Source organism: Macrobrachium nipponense, chromosome 37 (assembly GCF_015104395.2).
Source record: "Macrobrachium nipponense isolate FS-2020 chromosome 37, ASM1510439v2, whole genome shotgun sequence".
NCBI lineage: Eukaryota > Metazoa > Arthropoda > Malacostraca > Decapoda > Palaemonidae > Macrobrachium > Macrobrachium nipponense.
The window spans coordinates 15,011,479-15,026,080 of NC_061097.1; the positions used below are offsets into that span (position 1 = coordinate 15,011,479).

The 14,602-nt window shown below is 37.4% G+C and overlaps 1 non-coding gene across 1 annotated transcript; it reads left to right on the forward strand.

Annotated features, from left to right (window-relative positions):
• Positions 1-14,187: 14,187 nt before the first annotated feature.
• Trnai-uau (transfer RNA isoleucine (anticodon UAU)) lies at positions 14,188-14,277 on the forward strand. Its single transcript is given in 2 exon segments — positions 14,188-14,225; positions 14,242-14,277. It is a non-coding gene; the product is annotated as a tRNA-Ile (tRNA).
• Positions 14,278-14,602: the final 325 nt, after the last annotated feature.

The following is a 14,602-nucleotide window of genomic DNA, read 5'->3' on the forward strand; positions in this document are numbered from 1 at the left end:
GAACCTTTAATACCAGTCAGCAATGGCCCGAGGTTCGAGCCTTATACTGAACCAAACATATGAGATCGTAGGCGGTAAGAAGGAACTTTCAACCTCACCCGAGGAAACCTCAAAAAGTCTTTGATAAACACTCAAGTTCCAAGGTTCATTTGGGATTGACACTAAAGAAGGAAAAAACTTCGGAGCAATCGCGGTTTCTGTGCAGCTTATGATGCTGTACTAGCCGTGGCCAATGAAACTTTCATCCAAGCACTGTGGTGGCCCGTCTTATAACGTTGCCAGAGGCACGATCATGGTTCACTTTAACCTTAAATAAAATAAAAACTGCTGAGGCTAGAGGGCTGCATTTTGATGTGATTGAAGATTGGAGAGTGGATGATCAAGATATCAATTTGCAGCCCTCTAGCCTTAGTCATTTTAAGATGTGAGGGCGGACACAAAAAGTGAGGATGGACATACAAAGCCAACGTAATAGATTTCTTTTACAGAAAACTAAAACCAAACAGAAACTATGAATTCGAGTCTTGTCTAGAGTAGAACATTTAATTAAAAATCTTAGACACCAAGATTTGGCACAAATCCGGTTCAAAACCTTAAAAATCTTTAAGGTTGGGGTTTTAGCAGAACAATTTAATCATTTTAGCAGTTAGCATGAGTCCTAATTATCCCTCACATTCGCAACACTCAGTGAAGAAAGTGAGTCAAGCTGGGATAAAGGTATCCAAACAACAAGGTTAAATTGAAGATTATCCTGGGACAAAACATGATGACTTTTTCCTTACAGTGATTAGGTGTTGAACGCTTTTGAGCAGATTTTGGAACGTATGAGTAGCGAATGTTTTTGTTTCTCATGGTTTGAATATAGCTTTAGGAACAGTCAGAATTTCGCAATGCGCAGAAAATTTATAAGCATTAGACTGTGAACATGAGTGTGATGGAATAAAACCTCTGAAACCATGGGACTGGGGTTGAGCATGTTATATTCTGAGTAAATCCTAACTCACTTTTTCATCATGGTTCTGAAAGTTATGTCCATATACCTCGCTTATGGACTCATTTTATCAGTCTCTCTATCGCAGTGTTAAATGCTCTTCTAAGGGACTATGCTTGTGCTCAGTTAACATTGTTAATTACTTGATGTGTAGTAAGTGCTCAAAACCCATATTCTTGTGGGTTATTTGTTACTGGCTCGGTTCAAGGAAAGAATAGAACCCATATTTCATCCAATAAATTCTATATATGGATTACATTCGATGTATGAATCCAAATGGATTAAACACAGTCACTGGTGGGTCTCCAAATAACAATGTTGGATTGGGTAAGAAACCTTATAATATCTACTGCACGATAACCGAAGAAGTCCCTTGAAACATTATATATAAATGAAGAATATGTTTACATAATATAATATATATATATATATATATATATATATATAATTTATATACTATATATATATATATATATATATATATATATATATATATATATATATATATATATATATATATATATATATATACACCAGTGTGTACTGACGAGATCACATGGTTTAAGGAAATCAGTTGATTTTCCTACATGCTCCCCTTTGCCTCATATGTAATAACCAACATTAATTTTACAATTTGTAAAATACTGAACCTAGAGCTTTCAAGTATATTACCCTTTAGAAATTGTGTGTTACGTAACCACATAAAACTTGCATCTATGTTCTGATCTGTACAGTTAGATTATTCATGCTAAGACATTTTTTTTATTTTGTTGCTTTGGAGAAGCTATTTTTGATTTCTGCAAAATCATATGAACTAGCCATATCATTTCAACTAAATTTTTTCTTCTATATCTGTCCCAAAATCGGTCCATAGAAAAAAGTAATCATAATAATTAGAACGAAAACTGTATAGCACCCAAAGAGCACCCAAAATGTAAAATATGTATTTGCTCTCTTGTTTTCAAAGTGTCATTTTCTTTTCTTATTGATCGCCAGTTACTGGATGCTTCATTATTTGCGCCAGGTGACGGGGGCTTGCTGATGCTGTGCCCTTCCCAATCCGATATTGTTAATTGAACATCCACCATTTGGGTTCAGACATCGAATTTGATCCATATATAGAATTTATGGCATGCAATGCTTTATATATATATATATATATATATATATATATATATATATATATATATATATATATATATAAATACATATATATGTATATATATATATATATATATATATATATATATATATATATATATATATGTGTGTGTGTGTGTGTGTGTGTATGTGTGTGTGTGTGTGTGTGTGTATTTGTACGCACAGACCAATAGTACTTTCGATGGTGATAGCCACAGTTACTAAATGGTCCGATGTGACATAGCAGACATGATTGAAATTGTGTATACCTATGAACAGTGTTAATTCCCGGATGCCTTGAAGAAGTGAGAGGGAATTTGCGTGTCGCATTTTTCGTACGTAAGGACCAATTAACAACTATAGAGTTCATACCAATCCATATGAGCAGTTGGATTTGATAGCTGTCGAAACTTTTATGTTTCCTAAACTCCTTCATTACTGCTTTACCATTTATACGCCTATTATCAGCCGGCCATTTAACTTTATTCTATAAAATCTAAGTTAAAGGACGTAACAACGATTGCAAAAACTTAAGTACCTAGGTAGTTTATGTATATATTTACCATTTATTTACCATTTACTCGTATTCATATTGATACATAAATCGTTCTCGTATATCTAACTATATATACACACACACATATATATATATATATATATATATATATATATATATATATATATATATATATACTATATATATATATATATATATATATATATATATATATATATATATATATATATAGTGATAAGCATCTTTCTGGGCCTGGTTTTAACTTTTTTCTCCTTAAAAATATGAAAGAATTGGAGAAATTTATTTTGGAAAAATTACCTGAGTTAAAATGGGAAACAGAGTATAGCAAAGCGTTGAGATGTTTGGACTCATGTCCTATGACTTAACGATTTCCTGAGTATGGAAAACACAAGCACCCATTAGCTACCTGTGAAAATCTCCTTTTATTTATTGCTTCTCAAAAACCAACAGCCCCCACCATCGTTGCTCCCAAAGCCAATACAGGCACTGGCCTTAAGCCAATAATTGCTTGCCTTCTCCAGGAAGATGGAAGATATTTTGGGATTGGGCCCCATTGAACTATTGCCCAAATCCCCAGTCAATTTCACAATAATCATTAAGAAGGATCAGCCCCCTAAAACTCGTTAATTGACCCACCCACGCACGACGCCTCCATGACCTGACCTCACACCATTGGTGCCTCGCACCTGTGTCTCTGTTTTTGTGGTGCCTCACACCTGCGTCCCTGTTTTTATTGGTTCCTCGCACCTGCGTCCCTGTTTTTGTGGTGCCTCGCACATCTATCTCCACCCACAAGCTTAAACCTCTGGAACATAATTTGCCCCTTTTTGTATTCTCCCTTCCATACCCTTCTCTGCCGGTTTTCCAACGACCTTTTCAGTTACCAACCGAGACTAGTGGTGAGACCAAAGGGGCAGGAACTGGCGCACCTATTTTGACAGATGTAAAAACACAGCTTGCGCTGATGCCTGAACTGGGTATATATGCTGGCTACCATGCCCTCTCAAATCGCAATTCACCCTAGCCTTCTACACGACACTATGCCCTACTACTGTCTTGGCGAATATACTGCCGGCTAATTTACCCTCCTACTTTACTGTCTGGGAATGGGACTCTGCTCGACAATTTATTCTGACGCACACCTTAAAGCAGTCCTCCTGAAGCTACCTGAGCACTGCCTAAAGTGGAATCCGGAAGTGCCCCCTTATCTTATTCCTTGGTGAGGAACTGCAAGAGAGAAAGCCCTTCCACTGATTATCTGGCTCAACTCTACAAGTCTCGCCAATGGAGCCAGGTAACGTGAACTGGTAGTTGGTTGTCGGCCCTCACCTACTGTTTCTTGCACTCTTTCCTTATTCCACCTGCTCTCCCATTCCCATGAACCTTCTATTCTTTCTCCTTCAGAGAACCCAGAGATTTTGGCTGTGCGTTTTTGACATCTTTTAGTTTATATTGGAATTGTTCTTAAGATCCTTGTTGGTCGTGCTTGCAGTAATCAAGTAATTTGACATTCATTCAATGGTATGATATTTGTCGTATTTTGCATTTTGTATTTGAGCAATGGTCAATTTACATAAGTTTCCTTTTTTTTTATCCCGTGTTTTACAACGTTCCATGCTTGGCAGATTCTTGTAGACTCCCCCCGTTGTGTGCCATCTTCTGTAGTTCAACAGTGCCACTCAAAACAGTTACTGCCAGTTCCATCTTCGAGACAAGATTCCTGAGATGTGAGTAGAAGCAGTTCTTGCTCAAAGTGCTCCACTCCTGTGATATAATTGAGTTGTGTTCGTTGATCTTTGCATCGTATTTACTCACTAGATTTAGTGTTTCTGCTTGCAACTCAGTGGCATATTTGTTTTAATATTGTACATAAATTACAGTAGTATTACAGTGCCACAAAGAAAGTGAGCGCTCCTGTAACTTTTATTATTCGTCTGATTGCCTTAGTGAATTATATTAGTAGTGGAAACACTTCATTTACCTTCAACGCTTTTGCAAATATTTTGTTTGAGATTTACTAAGGGTACATACTTTTACTTTCTGTTCACATGAAGTAGGCGCCACACAACCAACAACTCCCTCCCCACCGAGTCAGCTGTCGCTTCCAAAGAATTCAAAGTAGAGCCATTTCCTCTTGATTTTCCAAAATAAAATCTTTTACCCCCGCCTGCCTGTGACAATACACACACACACACACACACACACACACACACACACGCACACACACGCACACACACACACACATATATATATATATATATATATATATATATATATATATACTATATATATATATATAATATATATATATATATATATATATATAATATATATATATATATATATATATATATATATATATATATATATATATATGTTAATGTTCATATATAGTTAGGTAAAATGTTTATGCTCGCTGTCATGTCGTTAAATCTTAACATAGTAGACATATAACCTTAAGTTCCTATTTCACCTCTGAAATAAGGTATAATTCCAGTGTTTTAATGGTATTGAAATAATAATAATTAATAATAATAATAATAATAATAATAATAATAATAATAATAATAATAATAATAATAATAATAATAATAATAATAATGATAATAAGCATGGCATGGATAGACGATAAGAAAGCCTTCGACATGATACCACACACATGGCTAATAGAATGCCTGAAAATATATGGGGCAGAGGAAAACACCATCAGCTTCCTCAAATATACAAAGCGCAACTGGAATACAATAATTACAAGCTCTGGAATAAGACTAGCAGACGTTAATATCAGGAGAGGGATCTTCCAGGGAGACTCACTGTCCCCACTACTCTTCGTAGTAGCCATGATTCCCATGACAAAAGTACTACAGAAGATGGATGCCGGCTACCAACTCAAGAAAATAGGCAACATGTTCATGGACGACATCAAGCTGTATGGTAAGAGCATCAAGGAAATAGATACCCTAATCCAGACTGTAAGGATTGTATCTGGGGACATCAAGATGCAGTTTGGAATAGAAAAATGCGCCTTAGTCAACATACAAAAGGGCAAAGTAACAAGAACTGAAGGGATAAAGCTACCAGATGGGAGCAACATCAAACACACAGATGAGACTAGATACAAATACCTGGGAATAATGGAAGGAGGGGATATAAAACACCAAGAAATGAAGGACACTATCAGGAATGAATATATGCAGAAACTCAAGGCGATACTCAAGTCAAAACTCAATGCCGGAAATATGATAAAAGCCATAAACACATGGGCAGTGCCAGTAATCAGATACAGCGCAGGAATAGTGGAATGGACGAAGGCAGAACTCCGCAGCATAGATCAGAAAACCAGGAAACATATGACAATACACAAAGCACTACACCCAAGAGCAAATACGGACAGACTATACATAACACGAAAGGAAGGAGGGAGAGGACTACTAAGTATAGAGGACTGCGTCAACATCGAGAACAGAGCACTGGAGCAATATCTGAAAACCAGTGAAGACGAGTGGCTAAAGAGTGTATGGGAAGAAGGACTAATAAAAGTAGACGAAGACCCAAAAATATAGAGACAGGAGAATGACAAACAGAACAGAGGACTGGCACAACAAACCAATGCACGGACAATTATACATGAGACAGACTTAAGAACTAGCCAGCGATGACACATGGCAATGGCTACAGAGGGGAGAGCTAAAGAAGGAAACTGAAGGAATGATAACAGCGGCACAAGATCAGGCCCTAAGAACCAGATATGTTCAAAGAACGATAGACGGAAATAACATCTCTCCCATATGTAGGAAGTGCAATACGAAAAATAAAACCATAAACCACATAGCAAGCACAGAACCAGTACAAAAAGAGGCATGATTCAGTGGCAAAAGCCCTCTACTGGAGCCTGTGCAAGAAACATCAGCTACCTTGCAGTAATAATTGGTACGAGCACCAACCTGAAGGAGTGATAGAAAACGATCAGGCAAAGATCCTCTGGGACTATGGTATCAGAACAGATAGGGTGATACGTGCAAATAGAACAGACATGTTTCAGCCACCTCGTTTGGCCATCTTCGGGACGGGATCGCTGAGTGCAATGGTCTGTGTCAGATGTATTCATGCTATTTATTGCATTCGGTTGGCTTGAAGAAACAGGTACCTCACTTTTCATTGGGCAATACCTGTGACGTCACGAGCGATGTCATCAGGGGGCCCGTTGCTGGTTGGCTGTCCTCTTCGTGGGCGGAGCCTCATCCTTATTGGTGATGGTGGAGGTCCCCTCGAAGGGCGTGCTACCAGGTCGTCCTCAGGGCGAGAGCTTGAGCTGCGATCACCCTCAGGGTTACTAGGGACGTCCTCAGGATGAGAGCTAATGCTTCTATCATCCTCAGGATCCCTCTGGTGCGATGGTCGTTGTGGGGCGGTGTCTGCTGCTCTCCTGACGGCGGTGGGGAGGAGGAAGGTCTCCTGTGTGATGTTCAAACTGGGCTTCTCCCTCCCGATGTGCAGCGCTTCTAAGATTCGCAAACGACGTAGATCGGGTGCCTGGTCGATAACCTCGAAGTTACCGACGATGTCGCTGCGTCGGATTCTTTTATTATGGGCAGTCCTTGCATGATTAAATACCGCTCCTTCCTGCGCAGGAAGGAGCGTCTTGTCTTGAGTAGAACCTTTAGTTAAAAATCTTAGACACCAAGATTTGGCACAAATCCGGTTCAAAACCTTAAAAATCTTAAAGGTTGTGGCTTTAGCAGAACAATTTAATCCTTTTAGCAGTTACGTAGCATGAGTCCTAATTATCACATTCGCAACACTCAGTGAAGAAAGTGAGTCAAGATGGGAATGAGGTATCCAAATAACAAGGTTAAACTGAAGACTATCCTGGGACAAAATATGTAGACTTTTTCCTTACAGTGATTAGGTGTTGAACGTTCTTTGAGTAGATTTTGGAACGTATGAATAGTGAATGTTTTTGTTTCTCATGGTTTCAATATAGTTTTAGGAACAGTCAGAGTCTCGCCATGCGCAGAAAATTTATAAGCACTAGAGTGCGAACATGAGTAATGGCCTGTAATGGATTAAAACCTCTGAAACCATGGGACTGGGGTTGAGTATGTTATATTCTGAGTAAAATCCTAACTCACTTTTTCATCATGGTTCTGAAAGTTATGTCCATATACCTCGCTTATGGACTCATTTTATCAGTCTCTCTATTATACTTTCGCTGTGTTAAATGCTCTTCTAAGGGACTATGTTTATGTTCAGTCAACTATTGTTAATTACTTGATGTGTAGTAAGCTCAAAACTTATATTCTTGTGGGTGATTTGTTACTGGCTCGGTTCAAGAAAAGAATAGAACCCATATTTCATCCCATATATTCTATATATGGATCAAATTCGTTGTCTGAATCGAAATGTATCAAACACAGTCACTGGTGGGTCTCCAAATAACAATGTCGGATTGGGCAAGACGCCGCATGATATCTACTGCAAGCTAACCGAAGATGTCCCCTAAAACATTAAATAGATATGAAGATTATGTGTACGTAACATATATATATATATATGTGTGTGTGTGTGTGTGTGTGTGTGTGTGTGTGTATCGTGTATTGTGATAAGCATCTTTCTGACCTTGGCTTTAAGTTTTTTCTCCTTAAAAATATGAAAGAAATAGAAAAATTTATTTTGGAAAAATCACTTGAGTTAAAATGGAAAACATAGAGTAAAGTAAAGCATTGAGATGTCCCTTATGTTTTAACGATTTCCCGAGTATGGAATATACAAGCAGCCATTAGCCACCTGTATAAATGTCCTTTCAATGTTATGTCATTTTTTTATTTATTGCTTCTCAAAAACCCATCATTAACATCTAAAACCCCCACCCAAGGTCTATAGAATACCAGGTCAACCCACCAGCGACCCAAAGCGTATCATCTCCTACACAGGTAAACATTTGGTCGGATTATGACGTCAGATAGGCCTAGGCCGGATTTAAAGCCACTGTTTATGGTAGAGTCTGCCATTTGATTGTTTAAAAAGCCGGTGTTCAATGCCAAGCTCTTCCTTCTCCCTATTGTAAACTGGCAAACTAAAATTGTTCATTACAAAATATTCAAGTGTAGTGACGGCAATTATTTAAAAGCGGATCCATATGGGAACTTATAATGAGGAGCGAAAGCGACCTGAAAACCTCACATAAACTGTCAGTCAGAGAAGCATATAATACAAATCTAGGAAACTTAAAGTCAGTACATTTCACTTGCAGATTCCTGGTTTAACGTTCCCAATTCTCGATTGTCATATGTATAAAAAAAAAAAAAATCCAGGAATCCATATGGGTTGAATATGTAAAATAAAGACGAAATTTTTTAACCAATGGCAGAAATGGGAAAATCAGTGAAGGTTGTAAGAATTAAAGGTCTTTACCCATTTCAAAAGGCATTAGTACTTTTCTCAGTCTTTGCCCAAATTACAACAAACAGTAAAAGACAAATTCACTATATCATATGTATTAACATATAGACTAAATCAAGACGGACTTGAACAGCACCCATCGATAATTGCAGTGAAGCATAGAATTACGTGTCATCTTTTAGGGAAAGCTAGTTTTCTCATTGGATCAAAGCATAATGTAAACAACAATTGCAAATGAGATAACATAACAGCTGGCACATTTCATTCTTTGCTTCATATGTAAACTTCTTCATACAGTAACGACAATGAGTCACTACAACGTCAATTGAGTCTTTCGGCCGTAATGTGTTGTTCATCAGACAATTTCGGTGAAGCAGGAAAAGAAAATAGCTTCACTGAAAATTTGCAAGAGACTGACGATGAGCAACTTGAGGAAGCAACAGAGAAAGGTGGTTTAGAATATTTTGGTGGATTTATTGCCCGCAAATTAGAATACTTTGTTGTATTTATTGCCTGCAAATTAGAATACTTTGGTGGATTTATTGCCCGCAAATTAGAATACTTTGGTGGATTTATTGCCCGCAAATTAGAATACTTTGGTGGATTTCTTGCCCGCAAATTTCCATGTATGCCGTTAAAAGATAACTCATTGACAAGTAAAATAAGCAGAGGTGATAAAAAATTAATGAAGCCCTCTAAAGAATTTGATAAACAACTGAAAATAATTGACAAAAATAAACAAATGCTATCATGGAGAAAAAGGACTAAGAGCTGGAAAAGGAACTGTCAAAAACTTATTTGTGAAATATCACATTTTACTAATTTACCTCCTGATTTAGTTATATATTTCGTTCGTTGTCGACCGTTCTTTTGAATAAGAATTTTAAACGGAAATAATTTCATCTAAAAAAAAAATAGTGAACAAAGATAAAGTAGAGGCTGTAAAAGAATGTTTCAAGTTCAAGCTAATGTGTGTTGAATGATGTGTATTTCTCTTTTAAACAAATATTTATTCATTAATTCCATAACAATTTCTAAGCAACGTATCTACATACATTGTTATTTTTAAGCAATGCATCTTTGTGAAAAGGTGCATTTTGCGTTGTTCATAGGATACATCAAAGATCTGTGATATATTGCCATAAATTGGTTGCATAAGTAGTGAAAGAAATTTCTTTGCAGGATGTGTGTTTTTCTTTAATATTTTTTCTAGCATTACATAGAATTTACTCCTCAAAGGATTAAACCCCCATTAACTCCGCTCACCCCCATTTTACCTGCACGTTGGTAGACCTGGTATTCTATAGACCTTGCCCCCACCATCGCTGCTACCGAAGCTAATAATTGCTTGTCTTCTCGAGGAAGATGGAAGACCTTTTGGGATTGCATCCCCTTATACTATTGTCCAAATCCCAATTCAATTTCTCGAAAGTCATTAAGAAGGATCAGCCTCCCAGAACACGTTAAGTTTTATGCTCATGCACTGCTGGCCTCCATGACCCGACCTCGCACCTGCGCCCCTGTTTTCGTGGTGCCTCACACCTGCATCTCCGTCCAGCGAATTTTAAACTCTGGAACCTAATTAGGGCACCTCTTGTATCTCCCCTCCATACCTATCCTCTGCCGGCTTTCCAACTACCTTTTCATTTTTTTACCAACCGAGATTAGTGTGAGGCCAAAGGAGCAGGAACTGGCACACCTATCTTGACAGATGTCAAAACACGACTTACGCTGACGCCCGAACTGGGTACATATACTGGCTACCATGCCCTCTCAAATCGCAATCCATCCTAGCGTTATACACAACACTATGCCCTACTACTGTCTTGGCGAATATACTGCAGGCTAGTTTACCCTCCTAATTTACCGTCTGAGAACAGGACTTTGCTTGACGTCCTGTCCTGACGCACACCTTAAAGCTGTCCTCTGAAGCTACCTGAGCGCTGCCTAAAGTGGAATCCGGAAGTGCCCCCTTATCTTATTCCTTGGTGAGGAACTTCCACTGACGATCTGGCTTAACTCTATGCAAGTCTCGCCCACGGTTTCAGGTAATGTGAACTGGAAGTTGGTTGTCAGTCCTCACCTACTGTTTCTTGCACTCTTTTCTTATTCCATCTGTCTCCCATTCCCATGATCCTGCTATTCTTTCTCCTTCTGAGACCACAGTGATTTTGGCTGTGAGTTTGTGACATCTTTTAGTTTACATTGGAATGGTTTTTAAGATCCTTGTTGGTCGTGATTGCAGTAATCAAGTAATTTGACATTCATTCAATAGTATGATATTTGTCGTATTTTGCATTTTGCATTTGAGCATTGGTCAATTTACATAAATTTCCTCGTTGTTATCCCGTGTTTTACAACGTTCCATGCTTTGCAGATTCTTGTAGACTTCCCCCGTTGTGTGCCATCTTCTGTAGTTCAACAGTGCCACTCAAAACAGTTACTGCCAGTTCCATCTTCGAGACAAGATTCCTGAGATGTTAGTAGAAGCAGTTCTTGCTTAAAGTTCTCCACTCCTGTGATATTATTAAGAGTTGTGTTCGTTGATCTTCGCATCGTATTTACTCACTAGATTTAGTGTTTCTGCTTGCAACTCAGTGGCATATTTGTTTTAGTATTGTACATAAATTACAGTAGTATTACAGTGCCACAAAGACAGTGAGCGCTCCTGTAACTTTTATTATTCTTCTGATTGCCTTAGTGAATTATATTAGAAATGGAAACACTTCATTTACCTTCAACGCTTTTGGAAATATTTTGATTGAGATTTACTAAGGGTACAAACTTTTACTTTCTGTTCACATGAAGTAGGCGCCACACAACCAACAACCCCCTCCCCACCGAGTCAGCTGTCGCTTCCAAAGAATTCAAAGTAGAGCCAGTTCCTCCAGATTTTCCAAAATAAAATCTTTACCCCCGCCTGCCCTGTGACAATACACCAACCAACCCACATCAAGCCACACACCACTCACATACACACACACACACACACATATATATATGTATATATATATATATATATATATATATATATATATATATATATATATATATATATATATTATGCTTATATATAGTTAGGTAAGATGTTTATGCTCGCTGTCATATCGTTAAATCTTAACATAGTGGACATATAACCTTCCGTTCCTATTTCACCTCTGAAATAAGGTATAATTCTAGTGTTTTAATGGTATTGAAATAAAAATAATAATAATAATAATAATAATAATAATGGAAAAGTAAATCCACAGTAATATGTCTGATCTGTTATTTAAAATACAAAACAGAGTTCTTTAGAAGACCTGTACGGTCCTCCTTGTCAATCTGAATACAATTACTAACAGGTGACCATACAACGAACTCTTGTTTTTTGACTAGTTTACAAATAGCCTGTTTGATGATGTAGTTGGCTCTTCACGTTATCCCCTCGTTCTCCAACGGCAAACCAGCTAATCGCCTAGATCTTCGAAGTGGCGGTTCGTCTCTTGAATCGTTTGATGTGTTGTCCATAGCAGCTTGGGCGCCTGCAACTAGGGACGGGATGGGTCTCTGTTACCTGAACGAAAGAAGATGAGGCAGCGGCAGTATCAGAGGTGGCTAGATTATTGGTGTTATTACCATGCAACCTATATCTGTTAATCTCTGATAAATGACAACAAATTATTTCATTAAAATAAAATCTTGCGTAAAGGCTTTATTGCCTTCCATAGAGAGACCCCTGTTAATAATTGCTCCTTCAACTAACCTTTCTAATACCTGTATCCTTACTATTGAAAATTACTTTTGACTCGTTCCAATTAATGCAGTGATCGTCATTTAAACTATGAGAGACTAGTTGCATTATTCTCAGCATGCAAATTATAAGCTCTTTTGTGTCATAAAACTCCAACCAAAGCTTTAATAAAGAAATTGGTGTTTATGAAATACCTTGTCTGGATTGCGATAAGAAATATTACGGAGAAAGTGGGAGGGGACTACCACAATCAGAATCAATGAACACAAAAGAGCTTATAATTTGCATGCTGAGAATAATGCACTAGTCTCTTCATAGTTTAAATGACGATCACTGCATTAATTGGAACGAGTCAAAAGTAATTTTTCAATAGTAAGGATACAGGTATTAGAAGGTTAGTTGAAGGAGCAATTATTAACAGGGTCTCTCTATGGAAAGCAATAAAGCCTTTACGCAAGAAGATTTTATTTTAAATGAAATAATTTGTTGTCAGTTTATCAGAGATTATACAGATATAGGTGTTCATGGTAATAACACCAATAATCTACCACCTCTGATACTGCCGCTGCCTCATCTTCTTTCGTTCAGGTAACAGAGACCCATCCCGTGTCCCTAGTTGCAGGCGCCCAAGCTGCTATGGACAACACATCAAACGATTCAAGAGACGAACCGCCACTTTCGAAGATCTAGGCGATTAGCTGGTTTGCCGTTGGAGAACGAGGGGATAACGTGAAGAGCCAATTACATCATCAAACAGGCTATTTGTAAACTAGTCAAAAAACAGAGTTCTTGTATGGTCACTGTTAGTAATTGTATTCAGATGACAAGGAGGACCGTGCAGGGTCTTCGAAAGCTCTCTGCTTTGTATTTTAAATAACAGATCAGACATATTACTGTGGATTTTAACTTTTCCATTTTATTTATTAACTCATGTGATTATGAGGTTTCTTTGAATAATAATAATAATAATAATAATAATAATAATAATAATAATAATAATAATAATAATAATAATAATTTGTTGTTATTGTCAAATGAAGATTATGAACTGCTCAGTGTAATTGATTCTTTTATTAAGAATTTTGGGAGAATACCCTCTTTTTAAAGAACAAATTCTGTTGAATAAAAATGGCAGAATTAAGCGAATTATTATTATTATTATTATTATTATTATTATTATTATTATTATTATTATTATTATTATTATTAGTTGCAATTGTGTATCAAATAACTATAATGCAGGAAAAGATGCATGTGCAGGCGATAAAAAATAAATCAGAGACGAGAAGAACAGTTTTGCTCAAGTAATAACGCGCATTTTATATAATCCTTCAGATGAAAGTAATCTTTCGATCAAGTTACATAATAATGGTGACATTTCATGTCCCAGTGGCGCAATCGGTTAGCGCGCGGTACTTATACGACAGTGTCTGAGCCATGCCGAGGTTGTGAGTTCGATCCTCACCTGGGACAGAACCTTTAATACCAGTCAGCAATGGCCTGAGGTTCGAGCCTTATTCTGAACCAAACATACGAGATCGTAGATGGTAAGAAGAAACTTTCAACCTCACCCGAGGAAACCTCAAAAGTCTTTGATAAACACTCAAGTTCCAAGGTTTATCTGGGACAGACTAAACAAGTAAAAAATTTTGACGCGGTCGAGTTTTCTGTAGAGCTTATGATGCTGGATGAACCGCGCCCCATAAAACTTTCAGCTACGCTCGGTGGTAGCCTGTCCTATACCGTTGCCAGTCGTACGAGCATGGCTAACTTTAACCTTAAATAAAATAAAAACTAC